General features: G+C 39.0%; 1 long non-coding RNA gene across 1 annotated transcript in view; it reads right to left on the reverse strand.

Moving 5' to 3' along the window:
* Positions 1-24,146, reverse strand: part of LOC116440644 — a 39,470-nt gene that overhangs the window by 10,247 nt on the left and 5,077 nt on the right. The window lies entirely within an intron of this gene.

Consider the following 24,146-nt stretch of genomic DNA (forward strand, 5'->3'; position numbering starts at 1 on the left):
CTGTATACTTTTACCTGTGTCTGAAGAACCTTCTACCTCCATTAATAGTTATCACAGATTAATTCGTTTGTAAAAGAAGGCCACATATTTGCTGCTTCATCTTTTACCAAAAGCACTTTTATACAGCTGTATTCTAGACTGACTTAAGCCATCTCACCTTAATAGGTTTGTTGGCTTTTGCTTGCTTAAGTTCCTGCTCCAAAGTAGCTGCTGCCGTTTCAGGTAACACATGTTCTAAAGTGTGCTGAAGGCAAAACAGCTCTGTTGAAAGGATCAAATATAATAATTTCTGATGGAAGTTTCATGAAAATGGAATTATTTTGAAAACCAAAATGATCATTCCTTAGCTGAAGTTTTTTTTTTTTCAGATGCCATTGCTAGTGTATTCTTTCTCATGTAAATATAGTGTTTCCTAAAATTAAAGGGACAAGTTATCTCATTACTGTATGATCTAACATTCATGCAGCCCTTCTAGTTAGCTCTACATGAAGCTTCCAGATGCTAGACTTGATGATCTGAGAGGTCTTTTCCAAATTTAATGATCAAATTTCACTTCCCAAGGTGTGATGTTATGAAGGATGTTATAAAAATCAGTTGATTTGTAATCTTATATGAAGAAAGGAGGCAGTGATTTTAATCTGTCACTACCAAAGCTAGATTGTGAGTCAGTTTTATAAGAGCTACTAAATGTCAAACAAATAGAATAACAACAAACTTAGGTTAAAGCCTTGTGAAGTACCACTTTCCTGTCAGTGCACCTAGCTCATTTTCTTCATAGAATAAGAGAAACATAGAATCACATAATGGTTTGGATCAGAAGGAACTTTTAAAGATCATCTAGTTCCAGCCAGCCATGGGAAGGGACATCTTTCGCCAGACCAGGTTGCTCAAAATCCTGTCCAACCTGATCTTGAGCACTTTCAGGGATGGGACATCCACTGCTTCTCTGGCCTGCCTGTTTCATTGCATCACCACCCTCACAGTAAAGAATTTCTTCCTTATGTTCAATGTAAACCTCCCTCTTCCTGCTTAAAAGTGTTACCTCTTGTCCTATAAGTACAGCCTTGGTAAAAAGTCTCTCTCCATGTTTCTTATAAATCCTCCTTAAGTATTGAAAGGCCACAGTAAAACTTCCTCAGAGCCTTCGTTTCTCCAGGCTGAACACCCCCAAACCTCTCAACCTGTCTCCATAGGAGAGGTGTTCCAGTCCTCTGATCATCTTCATGTCCTTCCTCTGGGCTTGCTCCAGTAGGTCCACATCCTTTTAGTGTTTGAAGTCCCAGAACTGGATGGAGTATTCCAGGTGGGGTCACGTAAGAGCAGAGGGGGAAAATCACCTCCCTCGACCTGCTGGCCATGCTGCTTTCTAAGCAGCCCAGAATATAATGCCAGAAAATATTTTCCAGGCACTAAAAACTCTTAAAAACAATGGGTTCTTCTGCTCTTTCTTTGTGGGGAGATTTCTCTTTCAACTGAAAAAGCTGTTTACTGCTTTTATTATTATCTCTAATTATCAGCAAGGGCCTCTGACTTGAGGTGTGCAGGTGTTCAGAACATAAAAATAGCAAAAGCACAGCTGAGTAGTGTATAAAAGAGCACAGCTGCAAAAGCTTCACCTTCCATGCCAACCACGGGCCTAGACTTTTCCAGGCGATCCTATCCCCCTTATTGGGTCCTGCAATGACAGTGCTCTGCAGGGCTGGACATCTAGAAACGGGCTGGTCCTCAGCTCTGAGTGGTTACTCAACTACTCGGGGCACTAGGAGTAAAGCAAGAGGAGCCGCAGACTGCTGGAGCTGATAGAAGCCCTGCCTGAGCTGAAATGCTCTAGAAGTGCAAAGGATCAGTGGAGGAGGAATAAAGAGTAATTCACTGTACATGCCAGCAGCACCTGCCAGCTCAGGAGAAAATATACAGAAAACAGTCTTATTTCAACAATAGTTGATTCTGCAGCATTAGGCATTTAGAAAAAGTTTCAGTTCAGTCACACAGAGGAGGTTAGCATAAAACTTTGGTAATGAAATGTGAAACATCTGTATCTGCAGAGCAGCACTAAGATCCCTCAGCTGATTTTAAACAGGCTTTGATATTGGCAGCAACCTGGCCACAGCAGCCCTGAGCTCAGCACAGGCTGATTTATCCTTGTCAGGGGGAGTATTTGGAAATGGTTATAGTGTAGTCAGCTTCTATAACAAAAAAAAAAAAAGTCATGAATTCTGCAAACAACAGGAAAAACAAAACATGTATGACTTTGTACGCAGACAATACTGAAGTTCTGGAGAAAACATTGCAGCTTCTTCCTAGTGAAAAGGGTTAAAATTAGATGAACATATCCCTTGTAAATGACCAAATGAAAATGAATTCCACAAACTGTGTTGCATAGTTATTTATGGGGTGGGTATGGATCCCTAGCATTAGTAATATACCCTGAACAGCTCCTGAGGTAGATGGGAATGATTGCCTCCAGCCAGGTCCAGCCCTTGTCCTCACCTGGTAAACTGCACAGGATGCACTCATAAACCTGTTCGTGCTGTGCCTGCCCTCTCAAGCACCAACCCCAGTTCTGTCACTAGCCCTGCAATTCTCTGACTGAGGACAGTATGAAGACTTTCCTACCTGTTTCTGTCTGTCAGTCAACTTGCTTTAATGAAATTTTCTGTTACTTTGGCACATTCCTAATGAGCTTCTGAAGAGAATGCTGGCAATGATATATATGTATCACATATTTCACTACAGAAATCAGCTGGCAGATGACTTGTGAGTCATCAGGCCCCATCTCTCTTGTCAAGCCTGTATCCCCTTGTCGGGTTTGTTTGACAGGAGACCAAAGAGGCAAAATGCGCTGTGGATTGCATGACTATGCAGACTGATGTAGCAAGTTTTACTTTCACTGGAAATGTGCCTAAGGAAGTCAAAGAAGCACATTGAAGATCAAGAATTAATCTTTGAATCATGAGCTTGGGCAGCCAAAGGACTCACTCAAGCTTATGAAGTAAGGTGGTGGTTTGTCTTTGTGGGCCAAGGAATACAAGCTATCCCATGAAAGTGGACACAACCTGAAGGGCACTTGAGTGTCACATATGACTTCACTGCTAGAAACTGGAGAGTCACTGGAGACTTCCATCAGTCAAGGCCAAACAAAAAGTTCATTGTGAGCTGGGGTCCCAGAGGCTGCTACCACTTCATGAAAATTTTCCTGGGAAACAATGGTTGCTAGTAGAACTGGGCTGGAAGGGTTGTCACAGAGATAGATGCATATTACAGAGAAATATGCAACTTGTTCTCTAAAACCCCTGAAAGAAGAAATCCCATTTGTGACTTTCCTCAAGCAATTTGTCAAATAGACAATAGCTTCAGCAAACTGCAAGGGGCAGAGATCCTGGGCTGTGGGAAAGGAGGTTGATATGGAGTGCCCAGTGGTCTCCAGGGGGTGGCTGCAGCTATGGCACTGTGTGGGACTGCAGGGCAATTGGGATGTGGAGCATGATGGATGTCGTATGAACTAGAAATGCTGCACTGGAATGCTGGTCATTGTTTGGTGGTGGTGTTCTTTTGCTTCTCTTGAGAGAGGAGTTGTTGAGGAAACTCAGCCTTCATGAGGCCTTTGGTGGAGCCAGCCAGGAGGAGTGGCAGCGGCGCTCAGAAGCTCCAGTGGCAGTGTCCAGCAAGGAGGGGTCACACAGGCACTGGGTTAAACTCACCGCTGCCACACTCCTCATTCCACAGAGCAACACTGGAGAAGCCCCTCCCCACATGTGCTCCAAAAGGACCAGTTATACATTTGACCGAGGACACAATACCCAGAAACTCCTTAGGGGAAGGAAAGGGCATCGAAACCTCCTGTGCCTCCTCCCACGAGGGCCATAACCCCTCGAAGGTTCATGCTCTCTCATGTTCTCCACAGCTGTTGTGAAGCTGTGGTTTGCCCCTGTAGGATGGAAGAGCTTCAAAGGGCAGGGTGGAGAGCACTTTCACCCAGAACAGCCCCGGCCTTGTGGCAAGGGCGTGGGTTTTGATTTCCTTGGGCACAGGAGGGTGTAAACCCCAGCTTTCCCACATCTAGGGTAAAAGCCCTGACCACAGAGCTCTTGAATGTAGCAGAGGAGAGCAGCAACAGCTGCCGCTGCACTTCGCAGAGCAGCTCTCTGTGTTTTGGGAATGTTCATTGGCTCTACCCCTTGGGCAAGATGGGTGCAGGTGCAGGAAAGCTGAGTTCATTGGATCTGATGGTGCCAGAGTGTGAGTTAACTGGGTGCAGTGACATGAGAGGCATTTCTGAACATGCCCACAGCAGAATTTCAGAAGTCTGGAGAATTTTAATGTGAAAAGCTGGCGCCTCCGGAGTTTAGGCGCTTCCAGGGTGTGGCAAAAAATGAGCAGGAATTTAGAAGTCTGCAGTTTTGGATGTAGGTGCTTCATCCTGGTAGAAATAAATATCTCCTTTCCTTCTGTCAGGCTGGGTACAGTTCCCCGAATTTGCAGTGTAACTCCTTGCTGAGTTAGGAACAGTTTTTCTCCAATTCAAGGAGCATTATGCCTGGCAAAAAAATAAAAACTATCAGCAGAAATGATGCCACAATGTTCTGACTCTATAAGATTTATGGGGCTGTGGGAAGCTAGTTTGGATGAATCATAAATAATTGCATGTAACATACTAATGTAGTTGCAGAGTGGGAGTGAGTTTAGTTTTATCCATTAATTCAAAAGACCCTCCTTGTGAGCATTTGGGAAAAGTAATTTAGCAAATTCAAGCATGAGTCAAGGTAACTTAAATTAGAAAAAGATCTTCCTAAATGGCTAAAAATGAAATGAAAAAAGAAGAAGAAATAAAACTAGGTGTCACAATCTAACAGCCCTTTTTTACACAAAAGGTTCCATAAAACATATGCATAGCTCCTAATATATTACTGCAGAACAATTCTTTCTAGTTTTATAAAGATATCATGTGTCATTTTAACATGGATAATAAATTGTGCATTTAGCAATATGTGCAACACATTCATTGATAAATGCTTTGGGCACAGCGCTAGAGTCAGCTGTCTTTGATATTAACATCACATCTCCCAGACTCAGTGTTTTGAGAGGCAAATTTGACCTAATGCCCAAAGTCCATACAGCCAAGTGGAAGAAAAATTACCACCAACAAACGACTTGTCAACTACTAGTGTTTCATAGGTTTGATGTTTTGCACTGGAGGCTGATGTTATCTCATTGACCTTAGTTTATACTGGTATTCCTCTGTGACATCAAAGAATTTCTTTTGGTTGTAAATAGTAACAGTATCAGTCCCTAACTAGAAAAGTTCCCGAGGATGAGAAAAAGCCCCATCTTTTTTGTGTCAAAGCTCTAAATTATTGCAAGGAGACAGAAGACTCCCTGAACAATGGAGATGAATAGGAGGGTTGCACTTAAAACGAGAAGCTGAGAGTTGTGCTGAAAGAAGCTCAGCCTGGTTTCCTAGAACTGGCTCTTCAAAACTTGTCCTAAGAAGCTCATATTCCCACTGCTACAGCATCTCTTCCTAGTTTTGCCTCCTCATACCTAGGCTGAGAGGTCCCCTGAGCCCGATGTTGCTAATATGTCAGTATTGCTACTATGGGGTGTCCCAGATTCGACAGAACAGAAACAGACTTTAAGGCAATGCTTTTATGCCAGAGTTTTTAAAAGTTAAATGCACAAGACACATAAGGTATTCAAAAAGGCAAAGAACTGGAAAGTAAAACCCGAGTCGGTCAGTGACAGAGCCAGGACTATAATATAAATATCCGGCTGCCTACTCAAAGACTGATTTTTTGGATATCTCTGCCTGTCATTCCACATCTGTTTTTTCCAACAGAAGGATGTATATAGCATGTGATTTGCCCAATAAATATGGTTATATTTCCTCCCTTTCATTTTTCCCTGTCCAGAAACAAACTTACAATTAGAACTGGCTGGGAACTTTTAACAATGTCTTTTTCCACAAAAAAAAAAAAAAAAAAAGTTTACCAGCAGGGGTTTAGCTGGTGTGGGATTTATTGTCAAAATGAAAATGAATCCACACTATAATATATGTTATTTACCTAGAAAATAAGGTACCTGGCATCAAGCCTGTAGCCTATATGAGGAAGAACAAGGGTTTGAATCAATTTTCTTGAATGCTCAATGAAGGCATATTCTATTGAGTGTTTCTATTCGCCTTTCTTAAAAAGAGAATATAATCTAATGTATAAACCTAAGAGATTTTTTCCCAGCGCTATGTCTTTTTTAGCACCTGTACTTTTCCAGTTTAAAATCTACAAGTGAATACTTTCTCAAGCATGAATTTCAGAAATTCTACTCTATAATTGTCCTGAATAATTCTTGGCCTGCAGATTACTTGCAATTAGTGTGTTGTGACTGACATGTATTCAAAAAGATAAGTTTGTTTTGATTATGTAAGGTGGGAGAAATAGGTCATACAGAACACTTCCATTCTGACTGGCTGGGGTCTACACTTAGATCCATGTTTCTGTTTTGGAACTCATATTCTGCACATTGTTGATGACTACTAGTCTGTACTTTAACTTTTCTGTTTGAAAATGTCTGGCAGTAAAATAATTTGCTTGAACAGAGGAGGGTATAAGCAGAGACATATTTTCTAAACATTTGCCTGATTACTTTTGCAAATTGTTTTTGCCATGATTTCCCAGACTGTTTAACATCCAGATCAAGCACTTTGAACTTTAGGATGGGAACTTGATGTGAGAAGATATTAAGGAAGCGAATGCAGATGTAGAAATAGATTTGAAGCAATTACATGGAAGCCAGTTTATCCAGATCCTCTATCTGCCTGGTGGATACCACACAGAATTTGGTATTCTGGTTTTCCACCCCTCATCCCCAACTGCATGTCATGCTGTGTACACTTTAGGTGTGCTGCGTGGCTGAGACAATGTAAAGAAAACCTAAAGCTACTCTAGTGTCTCTTCGGGACCAGACAGTGGCTCTTTGGGACTTTGCCTCTGGAGGTGTTTGTACCACTACAAAAGGGCAGACATGATCAGACTCCACTCACATTCATGCCATTCCCAGAGTGGGGAACCTGCTTCAAAATCACCACAATGCTTGAGCAGGAGCCACCTGGCACCCTGAAAGAGGAGAGTTGGCTTTGCAACACTCAGGCACCAAGTGACTTAGTTGAGCAGACTGACTGCTACAGTGTTTATACCACATTCCCCTTTGGATGGTGCAGTCCTCCATTCTCTCTAGTTCGCCTTTCCTCAGAAAGCCTTGGGAAAGTGATGGTCCCAACAGGCTGAAGATAACTGTACATGATAAACCTGTACAGAAGCTATGTAAACATATGTAGTGCAGCCTTAGCTCTCAGGCAACATATTTTCTACTCAGTGAAGCTTGTCCACTCAGGTTCAGCCTGGCTTTTACTTGTGTTCACACAATTGCTTACCAGCCTATAATGGAGCAAGTTCTTGTATACGTGCAGTGGAGGCAGAGGAAACTCATTTCTGCCTGTATATTTTTGATGTTAAAATACTGTCAGTGCATAATTAGGTTATTTTGTCCCTTTTTTTTTTTCTTTTTTTTTTTGAAGGGCCAGATTTGAAGGCAATTGAAATGTACATCTGAATCTTCATCTATCAGAAGCTGGAGAAGACTTTAACCAAGCAAGTAGTCCCACTAGTGCTGCTGATGAGATGTCTTCTATGGAGAAAGACTATATCAAGGAATTGCAAAATTAGAATCATATAATTTTTTATGTTGGAAAAGACCTCTGAGATCCCTGAGTACCCCTATTAACCTAACACTGACAAGTCCACCACCAAACCACGTCCCCATTAGTCTGTAGGAGTGGCATTCTATACCTGAATTCTTTTCCTTCACTTTCTAATGCAAGAAGCAAAAGTCGTAAGAGAGCACTACTATAACTTTCCCAGAAGTTGTATCTGTATTTTTCTGAGGTTAATCTCTTTTCTGTAACAAGATAGACTGTGCATTGAAAAGCAAATGCAAAATCCTTGTCTGCTCCAACACACTGGAAAATACTGTTGCTAATCATCCTGAAACAAGCTTGGACTGGCTGAGACACACAAATAAAACATCATTTTAAAAGCAAATATTTCTTGAATTTACCAGTTCCCTTAATTTCTACTTTACATTGAAGGTGCCTGGGGCTCTTTCCTGGACTGATCTTCCTCCTGATTGAGGAAATAATAGACATTCAAGTAAGCCTAGTCACAGAAGCTTTTTGTTAGGACTAGTTCTTGCTTATAAAGAGCATTTTGCCGAGTTTACATAAATTCTAATTTATTAAGGGATCAGATTTTACATTGAGGACATTTATGCTGGCTAACAGGAAAATTTTAGGTTTAGGATTTCAGGAGTATTTTTTTCATTATATGCCTGCTGGTGAGCAGAAGTATTTCTCTGGAATTTTGTGACAGCAGCAAAACTGTGTTTATTTTTTTTTTTTAAGCTCAGGGTCACCAAATGTATGTCATTCTGGTTAGCCATATTCAGCAAATGTAGATTTAGATGATTTAGCAAAATATTGAAAGGGAATGAATGTTATTTTTACTTCTGTCATGAAATAATATTATTGTGACCACAAACTTATTCTATGTAAAATATATAGATAAGTAGATTAATTTCTGGTTTTGCCTACTACTTTCCCTAATAACACTTATAAAACACAGGTTATTAAACACCAAACATACTATTTTCCAAAGACCTCTATGAAGTAGCCATGTGTAATGACTGCACATTCAGAGCTGTGTGTGTTTCACAAATTTAATTCATTTGCCAATTTCCTTGATTTGCTAAGCATTTACAAATGAAAAAAAAATCCCTGTTCTAAAATTATACCCTATGTTTTGCCTCACAGCAAATTTTTTGGGATGTCAACTAGTCATTATATTCATATGACTGGTTTTTTGGAATGGTTTTTAAAATATACGCAAAATAGCAATCCATACATGAATTGGAAGCTTTGGAGCTTCATATTATTTTTTAATTACACATCAGTGCTCTAAAAGTAAGTGTGAAACACTTCACACTGATTCCAAGTATCATAATGCATTAGTGCTAGGTCTCTTCTAAACCTCTAAAAACAAAGAATTATTTGCCTGGGGGGTAGATTGCTAGAATGTTGGGCATCCTAACAACTGGATTCTCCAGGAGCAGGAAAAATCCATGAGCTAACTCAAATGATGAAGGAACTCTGCAGATAGTCACAGATTCTTTAGTTTATCCTTGGGCTGCAGCACTACTAGGAATCCTACTAATAAGCTTCATCCTATCTCCTTGTGGCTGGTCTGCACCTCCCATTGCTGCCTTTCCCTAGTCATAAGAGGAGTGAGAAGGCAGAAGTACCAGTAAGACAAGTATAGTAAAGAGAAAGGTTTCTTTTGCAGAAGCTGTCATTTGTGGAAGGCAATATGTTCCACCTTCTAAGCAGAGAAGTAAATACACACGGTGAATGGTCCCTGTCTCACTCGCCCTTTGCGCTGATCCGAAGGTTGTTAAATTTACAGCAAAAAGGGAAAAGACCATGAGACGTTTTTAGTGAAATGTTAGTCTTCAGAGCAGTCTTAATCAAGGCACTAAGGAGTACAAAGAAAAGAAATGTCTTCGATTGTCTTCCTATGCTAGAATCTAATGTAATAAACAAGAGAACTGAGAACTGCTCATTTTATGGGCTTAATTTGACTTAGATGGTATTGATACATTTGGAAAGATGTTCATGACTTTAACTTAAAGTTATAGAACTTAATATAAAAAGGGACCAGCTGAGCAAATTAAGAGAGTGGTACTTCATCAGAATGAAGCTATTTGTTTCTGGATCAGCAAAAATTTGGAAATAAATTATATTGTTGATATTAATCCTTATCGAGTAAAGAATAGCAAAGAATACCCAAAGTCTTCTGCTGAAAACCACACCAAACTAGTAAGCAGGATGATCATATCCCTAAATGTGTGTCCACACTGTGCAAGGGGAATTGTCAGCACTGAAACATCTTTAAAATTCCATGAGGTTTTAGAAGCAAATTTCCCATCCCAAAAAATACCAAATCAAATCACTAAGATTCTCTTTTAGCCCTTCACTCAACAGGTGGAGTGTACTGGTAGCATGATTAATAATCATGTGCTCGTATATATTATTTTAGGCATTTATAAGAAAGTCTTCCTTTCCCATCGTGATTCAGTGCGAAAAAATACAATAGAAAAATCTAATTTAATTCAGTGAGTTTAATGGTACTTTTTGTATTTCTACTCTCAATTTCTGGCTACTATATTATTACTCATCATATATAGGCTGCTCTGGCAGTTTGCTTTACTTGCATGAGTAGTTCCATATGGGTCCTTTATTCCAAGGAATTTTGGGAGTCACTAATATCTGGACAAGGGACACTGATTACTGAATTCCTGGCTCCGTTTTCAGCTTGGGACTGACTAGTATGTTTATACAATGCAAAAGTCAACCACATGATGCCTAATTCATACTTACAGCACTGCATGTTCCTATTATTTTGTGTAATAATATATCATTTACTTTATAAAGGCTTTTCTCATTCTACTTTATCAGTGGTTCACAGACGAATTTAGAAACAAGTTGAACATCAGAACTTGTAATTTTTCTAAGCCTCTGCTTAGAATCTTTTTCCTGTCCATGTTAATTATAAATTGCATTCAACACACTGAAGACAGTTTATTTGCTTCTTCTGTTTATCTGTTTTGCCTATCTGTAATACCATAGTGGGAATGGCATGTACAATGGCAAGAAAATGACCTGTGTCAAACAAATAGATGGTTTGCACACAGATAAAAAAAGCAAAACCAAAATATTTGCAACATAAATCAGATTTTTTTCTTTCCATCTTTTATTTTTCTGTAGTTCAACATGAATTAAAGATCTGAACTTCTACCAGAAATAATTGTACATGTATTCCTTCATCAAAAGGAAGTGTGATGTTTAATAACTTTCCTTGCTGTTTCTTGTCCAAGATCTGGACTGAATTTTTATTTCCCCATAAGAAGGGAAACTATATTTTAGTGTCCTAAAACCTTAAGGCAGCTTAGTCTGATTGGATTTGCTTTCTATGTAAATTTCTCATTCTTCCTGTTGTACTTGTCATTAATACATGATATTTCTGTTAATGAAAAAAAGAAAGAAAACAGTGCAAGTAGTAGCAAGGGAAGTGCACTAAATATGAAGGAACAAATAATACAGTCTGCGAAAGGCAGGGGTGAACAGGCCTAATATGCAGCCCCATTTTAACACTTTAGTCCTAGCACAGCACTGCAATGTGACCCTGGAAAAAAATACCTTAAATATAATGATGGAAATTTTTTCAGTGGTACTGGCAGATATTTACTCGACTTTTTTGATAATAGGACTCTGAGCTGAGGTGTGACCCAGTCAGACCAGCCTCATGTTCTTGTGCATCAAAATATCTGAGACGGCACATGCAGGCTACTTTCTGATGAAATCTCCCCAACACAAGTAGCTCACTGAAAGTGAATATGTTCAATAGACAGGCTGCCCACCTGAGAGGGTTAAATGACTATTTCCCACTTAGCTCCATCTGAGAATTATTAAAAATGCATTCTTAATTTTCATATAGCTCTTTCTGGATGGATTTGAGTTCACTACCTGTAGGCACCTTCCCTGAAGAAACTGGTTGATACCTACCTTGAACAATGGCCTAATCATTAGAGTACATCCAGGGACTGTGACACCTGAATTTTGGTCAAGTCCCACAAGGCTGGACAACAGAGTTACCACCCCCACAAAGAGCACGCTGGTCTAGAGTAGGACATTCCCATTGTGTAGGGTATTCAGGCATTTTTTTGCCTGAGTTTAAAGCTGGGATCCCAGGAGTAGAGATTCAGGCAGGGAGGGAGACCTGGCAGGAGTGAGGCTCTCTTGAGAGGCAGGGCGAGTACCCTGGCAAAATTCAGGGGTGTGATTTGCCCCCAGCCCAATGCTGGCCTGTGCTTCACTGACAAGCAAGAGAATAAAAGCAATGAGGAGTCTAGACAGCAAACTTGTATCTCTGTGGCCTTGGGGATATATGGAAATTCTCTTAATGTCTTCTATATACATCTCCACATTTAAGTCAAGGAAAAGCACAAATGGGAATCAAATCCTTCTTTGCTGAATAATTTTTATATTAAGATAAAAATTTCCTTTTAAAGCATATGTTTTGAAAGGCTTCTCACACTGCTGCTTCAAGGAAGTTAAGGATAGCCTGTTTCCCCGAGGTTGGTACCACTGAAGTGGAAGCAACTGGAGGGAAGGGGAGAAGAGGCAGCAGGAGGGCAGCTAATAATGACAGAGAAATCTGAATTTCACTGGGGAAGACAAATAAGAGATAACCACAGCAAATGGAGGATTAAACTGTGAACAATGTTTGCTTAAACCTAGAGTAATTTCTAGCTACAATTGCTTGACTTCTAAGCAAACAGTTTGTTGCCAAATTAGAAAAGTTTGTATCAAATGACCTGAACATGATTACAGTTAGAGGTATATTAGGATATTCATGTCTGTAATAATTACTAAGCTTGTTTTTTATGGCTGCTTTGAAATGTAAGTAATAACTTTTGTGTATTTTATTTCTGCTATGAACATCTGTTTCAACCACAACTTTCACAAGGCTTTGCTTCAGTCATTAGCTGTGGAGGTGCTCAGGCAAAGTGCTACAAACCCAGACAGGTCTAAGCTTTCTCTTGCCTGAATTTCAAACAGCTAGAAGAACCTTTTAAACAAAATGCGTGTCTCAACATCATTCCATTCCTGTTACTTTGTCCTAAGAAGAGGTTCAATATTGTTTCAAATATATATTAATTTACACTGTTTTGTTCCTCTCTTTAGGTCCTGACAGTCAGAACAATCATTCATAAGTGTATGGGGTTGAGGAGAAATACAGGCGTGTTGAATTAAGCCTATATAAGTTGTACATATTTTTTAATTAACACCAAAAAGTATTTCTTTACCCACTTTCTTATTTTCTAGGCTATTCATGCCTCTGTCATTTGTGTTTCTTTCATAATCATTTATGCACACATACAGATGAAATCCTAGTTACCATCCTACTCATTTGCCTATTTATTATTGTCAACATCTATGCAGAGGAAGATAGAAATTAATGTTGTCATGCTGTGATGTGATTTCAAATTCATACCAGAATTAGTTGAACATGGCTGTGCTACTTACAAGTGGGTGACTGGTCATGAATGATAACTTGCAAGTGGAGAACGTATATAATCCCAGAGCAACTCCAAGAAACCAAACAATTCCTACTTGAGGCATAGTTGAGACAGTTAGAGAGTATTCAAACAGTTAAATGGGTAATTTTATATCCTTCCTATGAACAAGCCAGAAGTAATTTTCACAATTACTTGTGCACCTCAGGATTCAGATAACCTCCTGGTTCCTCTTAATTTGCCTATGATGGATAGCAGAAAAATCCTGTGGGGAGAGTTTTATCTGGTATAGAACTGAGGCCTGATGTGAAACTCACTCAAGTCCAAAAAAATGCCAGCTCAAAACAGGTCTTTTGTGGAACAGTAGGACGCAGTGTTTCAAACAGTAAATGAAAAAAAAAAAAATCCCACAAAATTATCTTACTGCTTTAATGTTAGCTGTGGGATGATACTAAAAGCACATAATTCAAAAAGAGCAGACTTTATGTCAGAGATTTCTGTCACCAGGTGACACCAGCAAGTAGATTTTTTAATTTAGCTTTCTCATGTGTTTTCTGATATTTTAATACATATTTCATGCATTTTTGTTTTGTTTTTTTTTATTGTTTCATTTTGTTTTGTGTTTTTTTGGGGGGTTTTTCTGTTTGTTTTGTTTTTTTTTGTTTTGTTTTTTTCTTCAGGGTAGTTTTTTGTGATGTCTATTCTATGTACCAGATGAATACATAAAGTAATAAAAGCATGTTAATTTCATTTTCATAAGTATAGCAATGATCAAGATGGAAGAGATCAATTAATCTTGCAAGCAGACTTTGGAGTTATAATTGTAAATGTTGACAACCCTCAAAAATAATTTTTTGGCATATAGAGAAAAAGATAATCAATTACCAAATGTTTTTCATTTTACGCAGTTTTCCATCACGCTGTAACTGTACAGGCAGCTAACCTGACATTCGGCGTTCACGGATGAGTTAATAATCCAGAAACTCTTGTGAACTGCCAGCCAGAAACAGCAATGTTGCCATTTAAGGATGTTTGGTGGAATAAATTTCTTGATATGATTATGAAATGGGACACATGGAAACCAGGTCTGAAGATAGATAGCCTGCAATTCTCAGGAAGAGAATTGGAAGCAGAGGTCAGAGTCCCTTACAACTGGACCTTCCAGACATTGCAATGTTATTTTGAAGGTAAAATAGGGTGAGTGTTGGTGGAGATTATTTGGATTGAAAACTAGTGGATTTTTGTCATATTTTTAACCATTATTTTAATTTATGTTGTTAAATAATTTAGATTATCTCAAGAGTGAAGATTAAATTTCAGGAATCTTTCTTTTTTATAAAATGCTTCTCTTAACTGCAGGTCTGCACTTGGACCCCATTTAATATATTATTTGGTTTAATATTACATTAGAGCATACAGACTAGCCAAAACACAGCCTCATTTAACATCTGGCAAATAACTGAGCCAAATAATGAACCTGAAGCACTCCTTTTTGGAGTTTCTCTTTCAAGTATGTGAAAGGTGATGGACTTGTTTCATGAAAAAAAAGCCAACACATATTTGCGAACAGAGAAATTACAAGACAAATGGATTGTAATGAAGAAATTTCCTTTAGGTGATGGATGGCTGGTCCTCATAATTATTTGCAGGGTGAAAAATGTCTTTCTTCGAAAGCATTCAAAGAGGGATAACATTCAAGATTGCCCCTCAGGTGTCCTAACACAGATCCTTTCTGTACTGTTTCCCATTTCTGGTCTTCTATATGTCAGTGATTTCTCAATACTTTTGCTTGGTGGAGGGGAAGAAATAAATGAGTTGAAAATCATCCAGTGCAGACTTGTAGAAGAGGTTAGCAAAGTGATGGTTACAAAGTCTTTGTTAACAGGCTGCATGCCTTTAAATCATACCCATTTTTTTAAATGTAATGAGGAATTTTGTTGAAAATAATTTTGTTCTTGTTTTCCCTGTGGCCCCCCCCAGAAACAACCTTTTTGGAAGTCCTTTTCTCTATAGTTTTAAGATATTATTTATTTTTTTCACTTCTCCCATGCTTTTGAGATAGCTGCCACTTCTCTGTCGTTGCTCCCGCCTAAGTCCATATCTCTTTGAACTCACCAGTTCTTCCTTAATTTAACCAATGCAAACTCAGTATATCATCTTTAAGGTATCACTTTTTTACTTCTGTGGCACTACTAGGTTTCTTATTGACACATAAAACCTGCAAACATACTGGACTTTCTTAAAAATTTATTTTCCCTTCATGAAATAGATTCTACAGTAAAGTTTAGGATAGTTTGGGATAGGGAGACAGGAGAAAAGATGGAATGGGGAAAAAGAGAGTTTGGTAGCAGGAGAACATCTCACACATAATGCAGTGGCTGTGTCACGACTAGCTTTAAACATTGTTCTTCCAGTCAACATTTCAATAACACTAAATTACTTTCAGAAAATATTCTGTACTTTGGAGGATAATTCTGCCTGCAGGTGTAATATTAATTCTTTTATACATTTTGCATACCTCCCTCATTCCTTTCTGACAGCATGGTTTCAAGTTTCCCAAACTTCCACAGATTCTTTCTGACTTACGTTTTTTGATCCTACATCCTTATTTCTGTATTTTTTGGATTGAAAATGATATAATTCATGGTAAATCCAAGAAGTTGGAAGCAGCACAAAAATTTCAAAAAATGGAACAGTATCTTCACCATGTTGGTATTAATTTGGACCACGGTCTGTTCATAAATCATTAGGGAACCTCATCTTTTACTTAATAGTATTCTATGAAAAATAATTCTAGTAAATTACTTCAGTCCTTAGATTTTGGGCCAATAGGAGTAACAAATCACAGACTGTGAATGTACAAATCTCCTTCAATCCTCATTGTGGAAAGTTTTGCTAACTACTGAAAAACTGCTAACTACACCTAAAGACATGATCTTCAGGGCCAGTACAGGACATTTTGCCACTCAGTGAGAACACAAAAGTGGATTTTTTCCTGGATATCATTGGGGTAAATCTTTACGCACAGGCCTGCCTCTGGGCATACACTGGGAGCGGCAGAGCTTACAGGACCAGTTTAGATTTGTGGTGGAGGATGTCTTCTCCCTCAAACCCTGCCAAGTGATGTACGTGCAGATAACAGAGGCAAGAAGGAGAGCTCTAAGCAGATGTAGAGACAAAAAGGAAGCAAAACGCCTTTATGGGAATGGCCTTTGCCTCCTGCAGGTCTTGGAAGACCTGATGGTGCTCTGGGTGGAACCCTTCAGATCTTCTCATAGGGGAACTGAAACCTACTAAAGTCCTTTCTGAAAGGAAGTTTGCCCTGCCTTGATCAAAAGAATTACCCATGAAACAGTCTGTGCAGTCTGGGAAAGCTGCATTTCCCTACTCTAGATCTCATAAGCCCTATAAAAGCTGACATATGGATTTAGGAACCCTAAACATTTGCATAAATGTCTTTTAGTGATTAAATAATTGCCCCCTGAAGCACCCCAAAAGAAGCCAAAGGAAAGAGGAATCACCATCTACAAAAGATTAAAAAGAATTTCTGGTTTCTCAGCCAAGACATTTTGCAGTTACTATGAGCCAAAAAAAAGTTAGGAAAATTTTCAAGAGGTGAAACCACTTCCTTTTTTGAACCCTCCTGTCTCCCAAACATCTTGTTGAATTTACCTCAAACTTTCCATTAAATTTCTACTTTGCCAGAAACTTATGAAATTTCAATCAGATTGGTTTGGTCTGGTAAAAGGCAAAGAGCTAAAAAACCTGTTCTGGAGTGAAAACCTGCTGCTAACTTCAGTATGGAGAGAATATAAAATGAGAAATCCACCAAAGTGAACCAGGAGCATGGGTTGTGTGCATAATGCTTATTTCTGAGCAGTAGTATCTAGTGTCATTTAGACTGATGTCAGAGCGTAAAACCAAAGCTTAATTTAGATCACTCTTCAGCACTTTGTGCTACCAGCTAAAACAAGCATGTCAGGAAAAGAATATGCCACCTTTCAGTTTCTTTAGTGCTGCTGTCAGAAGGAGTTGATGCCCCCCATGATTTGCATAATCTCATGGAAATGTGATTATTCTCGAAGTCTATTGATAGGTTTTATTCCTAAAATCAAGTAGCTCCCTCTACTGGGCAGTTCATAATGATCTTCTGCCACTGAGAATATAGACGTCTTGACTTAAGTAAAATGCCTGCATAATTATCTACACTACAGAATCGGAAAATGAGACATTAGTGTAGAAGTGTCAGGGTGAGTGCAAGAATATAAAAGCATAGAACCATTGTGAAAAACTATATACTGTATTTTGGGGTTCAACTCTATAAATTTCAATGAAGTTTGGCTATTTAACACCAAAATAGAGTTGGCCACAACTTTTTGGTTAGCTTCATATTTAGATTTCAACAGAAGCTGGAAGCCTGAGCAGACACCCATGTGTTCCATTTGTTGGCACAGATATTTTCTCTCCAGGTCAGTGAAGGTATACAGCTTTTTTAGAAATATTTGGAAAGTCAGCCCATGGTCCCTTCCACGGCAATGCAAGAGGTGCATATGTTGATTCTGCAGCACTACTGAACTGCTGTGGTTTTAGAGGCTTATGCACAGCTGATGTTCAGGACATGCACATACGTCAAGAAGGCAAACTAGACAGATTGCCCTTCCTTTCACACCACTTCAGAGCCCTTAGTGGGTTCTCTCAAGGTTGAGAAAAATTTGGCTGTTACTGTTTCAGCCTCCATAAATGCCTGATGTCATTTGCTCACAGAACCTGGCAAAAACCTCTGTCTGATCTCTCTCAGTTGCGCTCTCTCTCCCACTCGTTCTCTCTCTCTAAGGAAGCTTCATCTAAATGGCTATTTTGTTCCTTGTATTCCATCTCCTTTTCTAGCCCTCCCCAGGAGTGCTGCGACACGACCGACCAGAAGCACCCCACCAGAGACTAAAGACAGTTTCTAAGAGCAGCTGTGCAGGATTGACCTGGTGATGTGGCACTTGGCTGAGAAATCAATCCTCTGAAAGCCAGCTCTGAACAGCACTGAAATCAGTGAGGGTCTTCCTGTCAGTTTAGGGCAGCTTGGATCAGGCCCATATGAGCATCTGGATGCAGTTTGTTCAAAAGTGCCTGCACTCTCCCACCTTTTATCTGGTATCACTTTTTACAGCACTAAAGGAAAGCCTCAGCCTTACATCTGATGCTCTGCTGTTTCATGATTCTTTTCCAGTAATGAGATTAATATGTGACTTTCTCATCTGTTTAATTTATTGTTGCTGTAGATTTAGATTTTTTTTGTCTGCTCTCAGTATATTAACCTCAAAGAATGTGCAACAACTTTTCTCAAGTGCACCAATTGCTTTTGGTGATTTTGGTATGGGGCTTTTTGTTTTTTGTTTTGTGTGGGGTTTTTTAAGTAGGAATCTAAATTTTTGCCTGGTCTAAATATACTAGGTCACAATATTGGCATTGAATCAAAACAAAACATATTTGGGAGAAGTGAACTCCTTGGCAAACGTGATACAGAGAATTTTAGTAGAAAAAAATCTAACTTAAAACATTTTTGTAAATCATAGTAGGAGTTAGTCTGTATTTGGTAAATTCTGATGCTTTATTTCTTGCACCTATCGCATGGAAAATCATGCAATTATTTTAGAAAGTTCAATTTCAAGTATTCAATAGTTCCTGTGAGAAGATTTTATTCTCACTAGTGCACAGCTACACAGACAGAAGGAGCAGAAGTACAATGTATTTGCTCTTCGTGGCTGGAAATTCCTCAAATTTCAAAGCTGGAAAATTTTAGAAGTGGCTACTCAAATGTGTCATGGAAGAGATAATACCCTCTCTGTTTGTCTTAAAAATGTGGCCCATGAGTAATGTCAAAACACTTTTATTTTACTGAAATATGACCTGATTCTGTAATTCTGGCTTTACTTAGGAAAGAATTGGTTTGTTAAAGAATTCACACAAGCCTATTTTCAGCAGTTACAGAAATGGGTGGGGAATACAACTTAAAATAAGGTAAAATTTCATCCTATGTAGAAGATTTTAGTAACACCCACGGTAGAATCAAGTTATATTTTTGTATTTAAAATGAAATACTGACATGTTTTCAAGGCAGATGTTACATATAATTTTGTATTATCCTTTGATGTTAGTACACACTGGTAAAGAATTTTCAAGAGTGCATAGACTTGGCATACTGAGAAGAAAGATTTAGAATATGATTGAGTTGGAAAAATTTCAAATACTGAGATTTTTTTTCTATATTTGCAATTGGAAATTGGCAGGAATTCTTCACAAAACTGTTGGATTGCACACTTAACTTGCTTGTACCTGTAAGAAAATCAGCTTATTCTTGTAATATGTTAGCCATCCATCCCAAAGAGTTGTGAAATATAATTGTCTCCAACATTTCCGTATAATTCTTTTCTCCTGGACTTTTGAAAGCATTTTTACATGTACCATAAATTGCAAATTATTTTATTTAAAGCTGTACAGAGGAATGGCTTTTGTAGTTTGCACTATGATTTCAAAGTTTTTGTTCCTTGTAAACCAAAGCAGCCCTTTTCAACTTTTGTACCCTTAATGAAGAGAAATTCTAAAGAAAATACACCACCTTTTGAAACATCCAATACATGCTATTTTTTTGGAAACGAGACAGTTTCAAACATTAATATTTTTTACTGTAATAATGTATTTTAAAATTTCAGCATTACAAAATTAACATTAAAAGAAATTTTGAAAAGAAAATTCGTATTTATCACCTCCCCAAACTTAATTAATATGATATATATTTTTCAGTTATTTTCCTAGATTTTCCTTTCAGGCAAAATTTCTGCTTTCCTTTACACAATCTCTGGTTACATTTTAAATGGGAGAAATATAAATAAATTTTGGAAAAGCTGATATAAAGCTTATTGGGCAGGACACTTCTATTTAATAAAATGATAAGGAAGTTATGGGAAGGTTGGGAAACACTGAGGACAGAACCTGAAGATAAAGGCTGAAAAATCTGGAGAGATATGAAGGTTTAAAACATGCAAGTGCTAGGCACAAAAAGGAGATGGTGATATAACTAGTAGACAGGTAAATGAATTGAAAAATATGGCTAATAATTTAATTTTTTTAAAAAAACCTGGTATAAGTAAAAGCCTATTTGTGTGAAGAGAGAAACTAGAGTAAGAGAAAATGAAGATAGTGGAAGAGGTTACAGTGGGTAGACCAGGGAAGTAGTTGGTGACTGAAGTTATGCTGAGATAATATATAGATCCACAAATAATTTCCATATGTTTTAATGTCTTTTATTTTTCTCCCAAATGCCTGCCAGAACATCCTTCCTTTTTTGTTTCTCTTTCATGCAACAGTTTCTTCTCTGATATTTATTGCCCTGCTTGCTAACTGTCCCTCTCTGACCAAAGTTCCTGATTTTTCCTATCTGATCAGCATGGAAGAGGCACATCCACATGAACATGGAGTCAGCTGTGTGAGCCGCCTCACCCTGAGGCTCTGACATACATCCTGTGAAGAATCACATGAGTCCTTTTCATGGATCTGACAAGACATACAGCAGCACAGAGCTCATCATAGCTTGGCATGAGCAGTGGTCTCTTGTTTCAGCATCAAGCTTGTTCCCTGATTTTATCCTCCTTGCTTCCAAATATTAGATTGTCTCAGAAGATGTTGCTTACATCATGCTTATCACTTTTTCTTTAATAGGAGGAGAGATAGTCCAGGCTGAATATGGTTGAAGAGCTATGCAGTCAAGAATATTCCACTTTCATGTGATAGTGTATTCAGTGTCCCTTGATATTCCCCTTAAGCATCCCTCACGACTTTCAACCCACACATCCATAAAGTTATTGCTCCAGAGACTGGTAGTCCAGTGAGTGGAGAGTTGGGAACTCCATCCCCGAAAATGCAGTGGGAGGTGTCCAGCAACTACTGAAAACAATGGTGGGAGGAGGACTGTTCTTAGGGACTAATATCTGTCCAGGGATAATCATAGGCTCCACACATCACTGAAGCCAACTGCAAAGGTCTCAGTGCTTTCAGTGGGGGAGTGGATGGTGTCCTATGGGCAGGAATAGTAAGAGAATGCTTAGCATAAACCAGCCGAAACAAGTTGTCAAATGGCGTAGGTGAGCTCTTTGTATGGGCAGGGTTTTATGGGCTGCTTGAGTCAGCTGTTTTGGACAATTACATTTAAAGGCAGCAACAGGCACTGAGTCACATTTGTACATCTGAGTTCATTGCAGAACAAGTTGCTTTAGGCACCCTCTGTGCATTGTCAGCCAATTTTGCACCTCACTCAAAGGACAGATGGATTGCTCTTTGCCAAGATTGCAGCTAATGTGCTAAATACATTAAGGAGTCATAGCTTACTAGCAAGGAAGTTTGGGATCATAAACGCAACAGAAGAGCTGGTGTTCAGCAAGCCAGCACTTTAGCAGCTTGATATTAATATTATGAACAGTATCAATAATAGACACATAACAGCTTTTACTTTGGATACTTTACCACTCAAGATTTTGAACTAAAATAATCCCTGATACTTTAAAAAACCTTTATTAAAATTGCCACGCAAGTCTGTTATGGAAGAAAAGATACATAAACTGTATTTTGTTGATATGGAAGAAGTAACCAACTGGCACTCAGTGCAGTTGGATACAGTCTGCAGAAGCAAGATTTGGCTAACTTAACATTCAGCCTTCAAAATTCAGGGCTAATTTTCCCAAACTGCAATTTGCAGCTGCCAGAACATGCCACTGCTTTCATGTTCCCGTGTTCTTTATACATATAATTTTCAAATTATGGACCTTACTAATCCACAGATACTGCTTCAGACAAAGCAGATAGGTGCAATAAGAAATGCAACAGTGATTCCTCGCATACAAAGCAAAGGGATTTTTAAAACATCTACATAATTAGGAAACAGAGTAAGCAGGATGGCATGCTGTGGTGCATCCTCCCCACCCCTGCAGAGCAAAGTTTCAGCATGGGGATGGTCCATGCAGTGGGAAGAGCTGTTTGGAAAAGCCCTCTTGTCTCCGGGAAGGAAGTGCTCCTTTGGGAATCTTGTCCAGGTGTAGAAGTAGGGGGAGGAAAAAACAGAGGAAGGCAGCTGCTCACCCTTCAGCAGCTGAGATGAGAAATCTGTGACATGAGGTAAAAATGAGGGTTCTCCTGGGAAAAAAAGAGTCAATTGTCCAGCCAGGACACTCTTGTATCTTTGCCAGAGTATTTATATTCATGATGCAAAGAAGAAGATGGTGTAACACGGGAGACTCAGACAGACAAATCTTAGTCAAAATAGATCACTCAGCACATTTTACAGGTGTTAATTGTGACAGGAGAATACTTTTACTCAAAGCTGCAAGTACAGAGGATGCTCAGGGGTGCCTGTGTGTGACAGGAGCCTCCCAGTAGAGAGACGTTCCCTTTGCTGCTCAGTAAATACACGCCTGTTTATACTACTTTGACATCAAAAGTCCTTGCAGGAGTATAGCTGTAAGCCTGCTAAGGCCATTTTAGTGCTTTTGTTGGGATGATACTACTAATATAAAGTTGGTTAAAGCCCCTTTTTTCCGAAAATACTTTTCTGTAACATAGTATATCTTACCACACACTGCATAAGCCTGGATTGCCATGAGTCCGAGTAGAAACTTCCTCAATTCCTACACGGTTTCCAGATTGGTTTTATGAATTGTTGGTGTTATTTGGCTACCTTTCAGCCTTTGAAAATATTTACAAATCAGTGGGAGGTCCGCTGGATATACACCTATGGAAATATACTTGTGGGAACCCAGCTGCAGAAGGAAATGGAGCTGCAGGAGGCTGCAGCTTAGCGCAGGGTAAGGGCACTGGTAAGCACGCAGTGTCCTGGGGCTGACAGAATAGGTAACTCAAGTACGTCTGCATGTGATGCAATCACAGCTCTCTGCCTGCAGTGTAGGCATGCCTTTGTAGTGACTGCTTCCTACTCTTAACGCTAAAAAGCCAAAGAGTGGCGTCTACAAGTCTGCCTGTGGGAAGGAGAGAGAGAGAGGGACTCATTAAGTGTTATTATCTTGTGAATAGACTTGGTCAGACAAAACAATAGGAGAGCTGAAGCTTAAGGGAAAGCTCCTCTGTGATGCATTGGGGTCTACATCAATAGCATTTCTTTAGTGACAAAGCCAAAGAAAAAAGTTCTGTTACAGCCCTTTGAAAACAGAAAAGCCAAAGAGGTGAATGCAAGGACACACATGGGGGTGTGAAAGATGGACATAAGGTAGGAAGGGAAAAGGCTGCTCTTCCAGCAGTGAAATGCTTCAATGAAATTATTTGTGACTGGAGAAGCAAAGAAGGAATCAGGTATCTGGACATCTACAACAAAGAAAGAAAAGAAGCAATGTGGAAGATGAAGGATATTGTCCAGCTTTTCAAAAAATCTAAGAACCTCAATACAGGAAAATATGTGTAATTTCACTTGGACCAATGCATTTCCCATACTATGAAAACAGAGGAGTTCTTGGGATTTCCCTAAGTGTACATATCTTCAAATATTCCATGGACTTACAGAGTGAATGTAAAATGTGGCATGACAAAAAGACTGGTGCTGTGGAATAGGATTCAGTGGAGAGTCAGGATGTGGGGACTTGTGGGTGGTACTGGGCAACTTCTGATTTAATTTGCGCGATGAGTAAGAGAGAGGGAAAACTGTCTGATAAAGACCTCAAAGATAACATTTGCTGCTTAGATCATGAGTGCTGAAGATCATCACACTGATTCCAGTGGAGATCTGGGATACAAAATATGATATTTAGTCAGAGTACAGTCATAGGAGCTTGATGAAAGAACAATGAAATTCGAATAATAGTACTATTCAAGCCTACTTACAAACAGTATTCACAACAAATTTCAAAATAAACAATATAATTGCAAAGCATAGGAAACAGATACCTGCCTTACCTACTATTAGCATTCAGTCT

Source organism: Corvus moneduloides, chromosome 3 (assembly GCF_009650955.1).
Source record: "Corvus moneduloides isolate bCorMon1 chromosome 3, bCorMon1.pri, whole genome shotgun sequence".
Taxonomy (NCBI): Eukaryota; Metazoa; Chordata; class Aves; order Passeriformes; family Corvidae; genus Corvus; species Corvus moneduloides.